Source organism: Phocoena sinus, chromosome 8 (assembly GCF_008692025.1).
Source record: "Phocoena sinus isolate mPhoSin1 chromosome 8, mPhoSin1.pri, whole genome shotgun sequence".
NCBI lineage: Eukaryota > Metazoa > Chordata > Mammalia > Artiodactyla > Phocoenidae > Phocoena > Phocoena sinus.
In genome coordinates, this window is record NC_045770.1 from 60,033,301 (window position 1) to 60,045,405 (window position 12,105).

General features: G+C 41.0%; 1 long non-coding RNA gene and 1 other non-coding gene across 2 annotated transcripts in view; both read left to right on the top strand.

The window, feature by feature from the left end:
• LOC116757474 overlaps positions 1 to 12,105 on the top strand; it is a 65,092-nt gene that overhangs the window by 34,378 nt on the left and 18,609 nt on the right. The window lies entirely within an intron of this gene.
• TRNAE-CUC lies at positions 4,229 to 4,301 on the top strand. Its single transcript has one exon. It is a non-coding gene; the product is annotated as a tRNA-Glu (tRNA).

The window sequence follows — 12,105 nt, forward strand, 5'->3', positions numbered from 1 at the left end:
ACTACAACAAAGGAGCCAAGGGCATACAATGGAGAAAAGACAGTCTCTTCAATAAGTGGTGCTGGGAAAACTGGACAGTTACATGTAAAAGAATGAAGTTAGAACATTCTCTAACACTATATACAAAAATAAACGCAAAATGGATTAAAGACCTAAATGTAAGACTGGAAACCATAAAATTCCTAGAAGAAAACATAGGCGTAACACTCTGACATAAATCGAAGCAGTATTTTTTTGGATCTGTCTCCTAAAGCAAAGGAAGTAAAAGCAAAAGTAAACAAATGGGACCTAATTATATTTAAAAGCTTTTGCACAGCAAAGGAAACCATCAGCAAAACGACAAGGCAACCTACTAAGGGAATTCCCTGGCGGTCCAGTGGTTTATGACTTTGCGCTTCCATTGCAAGGAGGCATGGGTTCCATCCCTGGTTGGGGAACTAAGATCCCGAAAGCTGTGTGGTGCCACCAGAAAAAAAAAAAAAAAAAAAAAAGACAACCTACTGAATGGGAGAAGAGATTTGTAAATGATATGGCTGATAAGGAGTTAATACCCAAAATATATAAACATCTCCTACAACTGGACACCAAAACAGCAAACAACCTGATTTAAAAATGGGCAAAGACCTCAACAGATATTTTATCAAAGAAAACATGCAGATGGCCAACAGTCACATGAAAAGATGCTCAACATCATTAATCATCAGGAAAATGCAAATCAGAACCACAATGAAATATCACCTCACACTTGTCAGGATGGCTATCATCAAAAAGAACACAAATAACAAACATTGGTGAAGATGTGGTGAAAAGGGAACCCTCATACACTGTTGGTGGGAACGTAAATTGGTGTGGCCACTGTAGAAAACTGTATGGACATTTCTCAAAAAACTGAAAATAGAACTACCATATGACCCATCAATTCCACTCCTGGATGTATATCCAAAAAAACAGAAACATTAATTTAAAAAGATACATGCACCCCAATGTTCATAGCAGCATTGTTTACAATTGCCAAGATATTGAAGCAGCCTTAGTGTTCAGCAACAAATGAGTGGGTAAAGAAGATGTGTATGCACACACGTGCACACACACACTGGAATACAACTCAGCCATAAAAAAGAATGAAATTTTGCCATTTGTAACAACATGGATGGACTTGAAGGGTATTATGCTGAGTGAAATAAGTCAGACAGAGGACAAATACTGGATGATATCACTTATTGTGGAATCTAAAAAATACAACAGGGAATTCCCTGGCAGTCCAGTGGTTAAAACTCCATGCTTACACTGCAGAGGGCAAGGGTTCGGTCCCTGGTTGGGGAACTAAGATCCAACATCCCACATACCTCAGGGCACAGCCAAAAAAAAAATTTTTTTTAAATAGAATAAAAAATACAACAAACTAGTGAATATAACAAAAAAGAAACAGATATAGAAAACAAGCTAGCGGTTACCAGTGAGGAGAGAGAAGGTGGGAGGGGCAACATTGGGGTAGGGGCTTAAGAGGTACAAACTTTTATGTGTGAAATAAGCTACAAGGATATATTGTATGGCATAGGAAATATCGCCAATATTTTATAATAGCTATAAATGGAGTATAACCTTTAAAAATTGTGAATCACTATATTGTACACCTGTAACATATAATATTGTATATCAACTATACTTCAATTTAAAAAAAAAAAGAAAGGTGCAGAAAGGTGACAATAGAATGCAATCTTTTGTGTAAAAAAGGAGGAGGGAGAATATATGTGTTTGCATAAGAAAACTTTGGAGGGAGTTCCCTCGTGGCCTAGTGGTTTGGATACCGGGCTTTCACTGCCATGGCCCAGGTTCATTCCCTGGTTGGGGAACTGAGATCATGCAAGATGCACAGCACAGCCAAAAAAAAAAGTAAAGAAAGGAAGAAAGAAAGAAAGAGAATTATGGAAAGGTACAAAAAAAATTTTTTTTAAGTGGTTGCTTGGGGAGAGGGCACGGCTTAGGGATGAGACTTTCCTCTGTAAACCTTTCTATGCTGTTTTGATTTTTGAACCATGTGAATATACATATAGTTTATTGAAATATGCATGTATTTATGTATAGTTATATAAATATACAAAAGGTTGAATGGAAAAATAAGATACAGAATGATGCATCTGATTTGATACCATTTATGTAAATTTGAATAACATGATTAACAGTGTAAACAACGCTACATATCAGTTATGGATGCTATACATATGTTTACAAAAGTATAAACATGAGGCTACCAATAGTCCTAGTTCCTTGGGTATACTGCCGGAGAAATTCTATGCATTTATGCCACACATATCCCATTTTTATGCACAGATGATGGCATACTGTTCTATGCTTTGCATTTTTGGATACTTTTACTATACATTTATGCTTTTCACAAAAGAAACAGAAACCTCATGAAATCAAGTTATCCACACTTATACACTAGAGTATTATTGTCACATTTGATAGCATAACCTTCAAGTTACTTCTTTGTGCTTTTTACAGTCTGAAATTCATTCAAATGCTCTCTGTGACAAAAAATTGTTTCATTAACCATTATAACAAAAAGTTAAGAAGGAAAAGTTCACTTTTGCTAGCTAAAGGTGCTTGATTCTCAGTCTTCATTTCTCAAACATTATTGCAGACAGTAAAACTGCTACCTCACTTAGGAAGACAAATGGTACTGCTCTTATTTGTTTATTTATTTTATTTATTATTTTTGGCTGCGTTGGGTCTTCATTGCTGCACGCAGGCTTTCTCTAGTTGTGACGAGCGGGGGCTACTCTTTGTTGCGGTGCGAGGGCTTCTCATTGCGGTGGCTTCTCTTGGTGTGGAACACGGGCTCTAGGCACGCGGGCTTCAGTAGTTGTGGCTCGCAGGCTCTAGAGTGCACGCAGGCTCAGTAGTTGCGGCGCACGGGCTTAGGTGCTCCACAGCATGTAGGATCTTCCCAGACCAGGGCCTGAACCCGTGTCCCCTGCATTGCCAGGCGGATTCTTAACCACTGCGCCACCAGGGAAGCCCCTTGTTTTTTTTTTTTAGTCATGTATATTGATTTTTTCCCATTATGATTTGGGGAAAACCTCCAAATCCTGTCATCACTTACTCAGCTAGTAGAATGCCTCTCCAGGGGGCAGGGTCTGTGGTTTCAGTCTGTTCTCAGTACATGGTCCTGCCGCAGGTAAGTCTGAGGTGACAAGGTCAGTGTCCGGTTATGAGGTGCTCACCTTGCCCCATCTGCCTGCCCAGGGCTCCATCAGTGCTGAGTGCTGGACCACAGTCAGCAGTCCCCTGCCCTCCTTCCATTGTACCAGCCTGTGATCTTCAGTGTGTTCCTGGTCTTCGTATCTTCAGTTTCTAAATAGGGACGTGTATATCTATCTGTCTTCCTTCTCTTAGGAGTAGTTTGAAAGTATTATTTGTAGCCTACTAAACATTACTGTACATAATCACACTAGTAGTCATATACTGAGAACTACTTTATACCAATTAGAATAATAGATGCTTTACTTACACTGTTGTGTCTTGTAATCCTCACAACACCCTGCAAAGTTGACATTATTCCCAACATAAGGATGAGGAAGTTGAGGCTCTGGGAACTAGCTGAATTCCCAAACAGCTAGAAAGTAGAGGAGTCAGGATTCAACCCAAGTGGGTTTAATTGCGAAGCCCATGCGTTTTCACTGTAATACCATCTCCAGATCAGACGTTTTATTTTCCTACCTTACCTACAGGAAATTTAGCTGCGAAACCACAGCCTGTGTTTACTTTTTAGAACAATCTTTAGAGCCTGTCTCTCTCTTTTTTTTTTTGGCCGCACCATGAGCGGCATGCGGGATCTTTGTTTCCTGACCAGGGATTGAACCCAGGGCCCTGCAGTGGAAGCGCAGAGTTTTAACCACTGGGCCGCCAGGGAAGTTCAAGCCTCTCTCTCCAGAAACCTCTTAGACTGTACAGTTATTTTTTTAGTTCTGCTAAGTTTTGCCAAATAAGGGAAATATGATATTTTAGAAATAAGAGTATCGTGTCACCCCATTCCAACCAGAGATAAGCTTAGAAGTTCTTTCTAGTCATATTATCAAGCAGGTATACAAATCATAAATGACACAAAAAGGAAAAACATAAGCTTTCCTTTGCCTTTTTGAAAAAAGCTAAGCAAATACACAAACAAATAAATATATAGAGGCAGTCCATGCCTGCATCAATGATGAGAGTATGCTGGAGAAACTCCCTGGTGGTCCAGTGGTTAGGACTTGGCACTCTCACTGCCAACGGTGCAGGTTCGATCCCTGGTTGGGGAACTAAGATCTTACAAGCCACGTGGCGCATCCAAAAAACCAAAAAACGTATGCCAAGAACCAAGGGTTATGATTAATCTAATCTCTTTCCCATGTGTGATGGGTTAAAAAAAAAAGGAACAAATTCTTTGACTATTGAGAAGTGAGGTCTGTGTCCCCTTCACTTGAATGTAGACAGGCCCTGTGACTGCTCTGACTAATATTATATGGTGAAAGTGACACTCTGCCGGTTTCTAGCTCCAGGCTGTAAGGGACTGTTATGGACTGAATGTTTGTGTCTCTCCAAAATTCGTATGTTGAAACCGTCTATCTTCCATGTGATGGTATTAGGAGGTGGGACCTTTGGGAGGTGATTAGGTTTAGAGGAGGTGATTAGTATTAGATGGGATTAGTGCCCTTATAAGAATCATGAGAGAACTTGCCTCATTCTGCTCTCTACCATGTCTGGATACATTAAGAAGTCAGCAGTCTGCAACCCAGAAGATGGTCCTCACCAGAACTGGCTGTTCTGGCACCCTGATCTCAGACTCCCAGGCTTCAGAATGTTACCAAGTCCAAGCTTGTACTGCTCGCCACATGACAGGACAATAAATTGAGAGATGAGTTTTGTGGGCAAGGAGTAGCAACTTTATATGGAAAACCAGCAGGCTAAGATGGTGGACTAGTGTCCCAAGGAACCATCTTACCTGAATTTGAATTCAGGCTTCTTTTGTACTAAAAGGGGGAGGAGGTGTGGCTGGTTGTTGCACACTTCTTGGTTCAGGGATCCTTAGTTCTTGCAGCTGTCCAAATCCTGGTCACAATGTTCCTATAAACCTGCAACAAGGCAATGGTTATTTTCTTTTCTAAGTTAATTCATTTATTTTTTTGCCACACCACGTGGCTTGCAGGATGTTAGTTCCCCTACCAGGGATTGAACCCACACCCTTGGCAGTGAAAGCGTGAAGTTCTAACCAGCAATTGCTATTTTTTGTTCTGCAACTTTTTAAAAATATATATTTATTTATTTATTTGGCTGCACCGGGTCTTAGTTGCGGCACGTGGGATCTTCGTCGCCACGTGTGAGATCTTTGTTGTGGCACCCAGGATCTAGAGTTGCGGCATGTGGGATCTAGTTCCTTGATGGGGTCTGACCCGGGATCAAACCCGGGCCCCCTGCATTGGGAGTGCCAGAGTCTTAACCACTGGATCACCAGAGAAGTCCCTGTTCTGCAACTTTTTATCTCTATACGAAGGGAAAAGTGTTACACCTTTAAAGGTCAGAGCCTCCAGAATGGGCTATCATGCATACTTCAGGCTATAGGCAACGTTCTTTACAAAAGGTGCAGAGCCAGCTTGAGTAAGCATGGGCAATAGAGCACAAGGGTCTGAGCTAAAGGAAGAGATCCGACAGGTAGTCAGGTTTGTTCTTGTCTATTATAAGAACTGTGAGAAATAAATTTTGGTTGTTTAAGCCCCCCAATCTATGGTATTCTGTTACAGCAACCCAAATTGACCAAGACAGGGACTGGCAGCTTCTACTTCGTGTATTTTGGAATACTAGCTCTTAGATCCCAGAGACACCATGTAAGAAGACTGACTACCCTGCAGGGGAGGCCACATTGAGAAGCCCAGGGACTACATAGAGAGGAGGGGGCCGCAGTTGAGGCCTGCCTTCCAGCAATTCTTGCCCACGTGCCAAGCACATGAATAAAATCATCTTGGATGCTCAGGACCAACTCAGACACAAGCTGAATACCACCAAGTGACCCCAGTCACTGCAGCATGGAGAGGAAGGATTATCCTGCTGAGTCTTGCCCAGATTCCTGACTCACAGAATCTTGAAATATTATAAAATAGCTATTATTTTAAACCACTAAGCGTATTTTATTTTTTAATCTTTATATTTCGTAGTAATCTTTGACTTACAGAAAAATTGCAGAAGTAGTACAGTTCCCATATACTTTTCATCCAGTTTCCTCAAATGTTGAGATATAACCAGCATACAATCATAAGAAATCAGGAAATTGGCTTTGATTCAATTCTCTTAATTCATTTATAAACTTCATTTCATCTTTGCCAGTTTTTGCACCAATGTCCCTTCTCTGGTCCAGGATCCAATCAATCTATGAATCCAGATTGCATTTAATTGTCCTGTCTCTTTATTCTCCTCCAATCTATGACAGTTCCTCAAACTGTCTTTGTCTTTTATGACTGACACTTTTGAAGAGTACTGGTCAGTTATTTTATAGAATGTCCCTCACTTTAGGTTTGTCTGATATTTTCTCGTAGTTAGGTAGAGATTATGTATTTTTGGCAAGAAAATCAGAGGAGTAATGTCCTTTTCTTACTGCATCATATCAAGGGATACATGATGTTGTACAGGATGCTGGTAATCATTTGGTTAAGGTGGTTTTTCTACCATATAGTTATTAGTTTCCCTTTGTGAGTAATCAGTATTTGGTGGGAAGAGACTTTGACACAATGTAAATATCTTCATCATACTTTAATCCACTTATTTTAACATCCAGTTTGGCCTGCAACAATAAACCACGTAGTTATGAGATGGTTTGTTATGCAGCAATAGATAACTGGTAACACTGTGATAGTACTGCCTTTTTAAGGGTCTCAAATAATTTGGCTTATAACCCTAATACAGTCACATAGCAGTTATTCTTTTTTTTTTCTTTTTTTGCCACACTGTGGGGCTTGTGGGGTCTTAGCTCCCTGCCCAGGGATTGAACCCATGCCCCCTGCAGTGGAATTGCAGAGTCCTAACCACTGGACCACCAGGGAATTCCCCAGTTATTCTTACTAAAATAAGATTCTGAGGAAAACCAGATTATCACACTAATCTTTAAATCCAACCAGTTACAAATCTTAGTAGTTATGAAATTCACATTTCTGTTTATCCTCTTTGAATATTCTGCACAATGCTTTTAAGACAGTGGACTGAAGAATTATTCAAGAAATCAGCACTGCCTCAATTACTTTATGATTTGTCCTTGTGAAGTAGTGAACAGAAGATTTCATAGATAATACTGGCTCCTCAGGGCTTCCTCAATCCTGACAATGTTTCTGAGCAAATATTTCTATGGAGGCTGATCACAGATCTGGGGTCTTCCCCCCCACCACCACCATAATTATTCCAGTAACCAAAGTCATATTATTCCCATCTCTGTACTTTTACAAACGGTGTTAAGACCTACCCCACCCCACCCACAGGGTCCAAAGAGAGGGTGGTGTGTCCTCAACCAGTGGGCCTGTAGAATCATACCTTCTTTGAAATTCACACCCTCCAATCCCAGCTTCCATGGTCATGGCCAAGGCCAGGTCTGACTGATTTGCCAGTGGTGCTAAATACTCTACTATAGTCCCTGGTGAGTGCCAAGACCAACCTTCATCCAATTCTCCTGAATGTCTTTAATCAACGCCCTTGGTTCTCAGCAGCCCCTAGATGAAAGGTACAGTGATTTGTGACACCTAAAACTATAGCTATTGTTTTTTTACCTTTTGCTTTGACCTGGAGCCCACATTATGCATGACTGCTCTCAAAGGCTTTCTATCGCAGATGATCAAAGATTATGACAGGAACAGAATGCCTTTTCATCACATCCAAGAACAGATGGTCAGCCCTGAGTCCAGCATCTAGGTGTACTCAGCCCCTAGGGAGACCAGGCTACTGTGGAGAGTGGATGGGCCAATCTTGCAACAGGATACCATGGCAACAATCCCTAGAAGTAAGGTTACCCCCAATTCCCTTGCACTTTGTTCATTTAACAGGATGTGCTACAGATGGTTCCTTATCAGTGTATATAGAGCTATGTGATTCTATTAACGTAAATAACTATTGACTTTAAGTGGCTTCTACTACTTCAGTCAGTGCTGTAGTGAGTGTCCTTGCATATCTATCCATCCTTGTACGTAAGAATCTATGTAGAGGAGTGGGAATTCAAAATGGTGCAGCTACTGTGAAAACAGTATGGTGGTTCCTTAAAAAATTAAATATAGTACCATATGATCCAGCAATTCTATTTCTTCAAGAATTGAAGGCAGGAACTCAAATAGATATTTGTATACTCATTTTCATGGCAGCACTATTCCACAATAGCCAAGAGGTGCAAGCAACCCAAGGGTCCATCAACAGATGAATAGATAAACAAAATGTGGTCTATACACACAATGGAATTAAAAAATGGAATTCACCCTTAAAAAGGAAGAAAATTCTGACACATGCTACAACATGGAAGAAACTTGAAGACATTATGCTAAGTGAAATAAGCCAGTCGTAAAAGGACACATATTGTATGGCTCCACTTATATGAGGTACCTGGAGTAGTCAAATTCATAGAGACAGGAAGTAGAATGGTAGTTGGCAGAAGGCTGGGGAGAGGGGAATGGCTTTGGAGTTTCAGTCTGAGAAGATGAAAAGGTTCTGTAGGTGGATGGTAGTGGTTGTTTCACAGAAATATGAATGTACTTAATGAAGCTGAACTGTACACATGAATATGGCTGAAATGGTAAATTTTTTGTTATGTATATTTTACCACAATTTACAAATTTCTTTAAATTCTATAAAACAATGAAGAAAAAAAGAACCTACTTAGAGGATAAATTCCTAGATATGGAATTGTTGGGACAAAAGGTACATACATTATTTACTTTGAGAAATACTATCACATTGCCCTCCAGTGTGCACTCATACCAGTAAGAGTGACTATTTCCACAAAATCTCATCAGTTGGAGGAATTATCAAATTATTTGATCATTGCAGAGTTTAAGCTGGGGAGTGAATTCAGTTGGCAGTTTTGAAATATCCCCTTGGCTGGTGTTTGCAGAAGGGGTTGAGTGTGGGCATGGGGGTGAGCCAGGTGGACTAGTTAGGGAGCTGCTTCAGGAGTCCAGGCCTGGGGTGATGGTGCCTCGGACCAGCAGGGTGGCAGTGGGGATTTATTCAACAAATCAATTCTAGATTAATCAAGTGACTACTATGTGCTGGGGTGTTCTAGGTGTTGGGGCTACAACAGTGAACCAGACAAAATCCCTGCTGACACGAAGCTGACATTCTAATAGGAGGAGAGGAGGGGAGAGAAAACAGATAGTTGGTGATGGTGCTATGAAAAAAATTAAAGCAGGAAAAGGGGAGGTGATATTTGGGCAGAGAGCACAGTGAAATGAGGAAAGGAGAGCCCTGTGGATATGGAGGGGTGTTTTGTGCCGGTCTCAGCCTATCAAGCAATGATGTGGTTCTTACTATGATTGCAAGACACCCTTCAGCAACAAAGTTGCTGGGAAACTTTGAAAAAACAAAGGTTTTTTACTTACAGCACCTGGAAGTCACACAGCACCTAGGGCCACACAGCGAAGTCATGGGGAGAGAGAGAGAAAGCATGTGTGAGCCTGGGGTTCTGCTTTTATTGGGGTCAAGGGTGGGGACCAAGGTTTTTGCGCGCTCACTCTTTATTGGTGAATTTAAAACATAAGGACAGAAATTTAAAGCATGGAAAGAGAAAAAACAAGCGGCCCAAACAGTTATCAAATTCAACCAACATCGCTAAAACAAAGGAACCTCAACGCAGGGAGGCGGCCTGGCTTTTTATCTAGTGGCTGGCAATGTGTTTGTTCTAGATAGCCGTCTTTGAACACAGGAGCCAAAATCTTTTTATCATCTCTGTGAAGGGGATCAAGGGACAACTGAATAGACTTCCTCCTGCTGGTATGGGTGATATGGTGAGGGCCACTGTCAAGAAAGGCAAACTAGCAGACTTCCCTGGTGGTCCAGTGGTTAAGACTCTGCACTTACAGTGCAGGGGGCATGGGTTCCATCCCTGGTAGGCGAACTAAGATCCCACATGCCTCGTGGCATGGCCAAAAAAAACAAAAGTACTTAAAGAAGAAAGGCAAACCAGAGCTCAGAAAGAAAGTACATCCAGCAGCGGTAATTTGACAACAAAAGTCTTACCAGAGAAAAGATGGCATGTTTCTTTAATTTGAAGGTAACACTGGGATCATAGTAAACAGTAGAGGCGAGATGAAAGGTTCAGCCATCACAGAACCAGTTGCAAAAGAGTGTGCAGACTTGTGGCCCAGGATTGCATCCAATGCTAGCAGCATTGCATGACTCTTTGGTGTATTTGGAAAGAAAAGAAGGAAGGAAGGAAATTTTAAATTATTTCCTACCCCTGCCCAAAAGATAGTCATCTTTGAAGTGGATACATAGGCAACCAAAACTTAAGTCAGGCACTTGCATTATAAAAAAACATAAAAATCCAACAACCTGTCAGGGTTTACAATGCAATCTTCCCTGTGATGCAGAAGCATCAGAATCAATGGTGAGGACATTAACTGGCTGGGTACCTGATTGGCTAAAAGTCGGGGTAGGGTACATTGTAACCAGAAATTGCACATCTAAATAGGGTTATAGTAGCAAATCTGATAATAATTATACAGGCAATAGTCTGAAATTCAGTCCATAGCCATTGTATCAAACTTGAAAAGTCCAGTCTTGAAAGTAGATCAGTTATCTCTGGGGGAGGGGGGGGCGCTGGCAATCTGTTCAAAGATTTGGTAAGATTGTGGAATACTTTAACATCTTGGGCCATCTGGTGTAAGTAGTGTTGAACCTGTCCTGAGTTGGGAGATTGCTCTATATCTCATCGAACCAGTCTTTTAGTCCTGAGAATAGGTGAGTTAAAGGGTTATATCCCATTTTTGGAAGCAGTGATGCAGGTGGGTTCCCCAAGTTAGGCCTACATGACGCAGGTATTTGGATCAGGTATTTATTTATTTATTTAACTGTTTAAACTTTTTTTGCCTTCGACGCTTGTGGGATCTTAGTTCCCTGACCAGGGGTTGAACCCAGTCCCTCTGCGGTAAAAGCTCCAAGTCCTAACCACTGGACTGTCAGGGAATTCCCTTGGATCAGGTATTTAATAAGAGGCATTTCTAGGGAAACAGAAGAAACAAGCAAACAAAAAAGGTTCATGACTGGAGCGTATTTATAATCCAGGTTTCTGAGTTCTGAAGGCAACAGTCAAGAAGATTTCTAGACGTCAGGCTTGAGGCATTTTCAGATGGAATGAGGGCAGACAATGGCAATCTGATAGATTTTCCTGGTTTGCAGTTTGAATGTCTCTGGTGATTTTTCTTAGTGGCCCACATAGTGGGCCAGTCATAGTGGCAACAGTCATGAAGATTGTCCATACATGAGCTGTCGTGGAGATCTCTCTGAAGTTTACATCAAGTTGTCCCACTTCAGCTTGCATAGCTTTGGGGAAAGGGTGGTTTTTGTTCTTAATGATTCCAAGTCAGAGGGTGGCAGAAAAATTGGAAACATTAGTCTGGAGAGTTGTAGCCAGATATTGGAGGAAACAAGAAGAATTCAGCATCCAGTCCAGTTGACAGGTACAAAACAAAATGCCAAAGACGATTAACAGGACTAGAATCTGATGTCTCCAAGGTATACAATAGTTTTCCATTGAAACATAATTTTTTTCTCTATATACTCACTCCCATTTCTATCAGAGATAATCAAAGTAAGACTAATTTGTTTGCAAAATAAGTCTAGTCTCATTAAACGTGGCCTGATTATTTACATAGGTGCAGCAAGAATAGTGATTGATCGTATAGGCTCTTTTAAGTCTGCCTTGCTGGAACTTTTCATAAGGAATCTCCAGATTGAATTTTTAAATGCCTCTTGAGGCTAGGAAACCAAGTAGAATTTACCATCAGACTTTGCCTGCAATATCTGTAGAATTGGGTGAATTCCTCTCTCTTCTTGAGGTTCCCAAAATATCCTGAGGCCTTCCAGGAAGTGATCTCATAATGC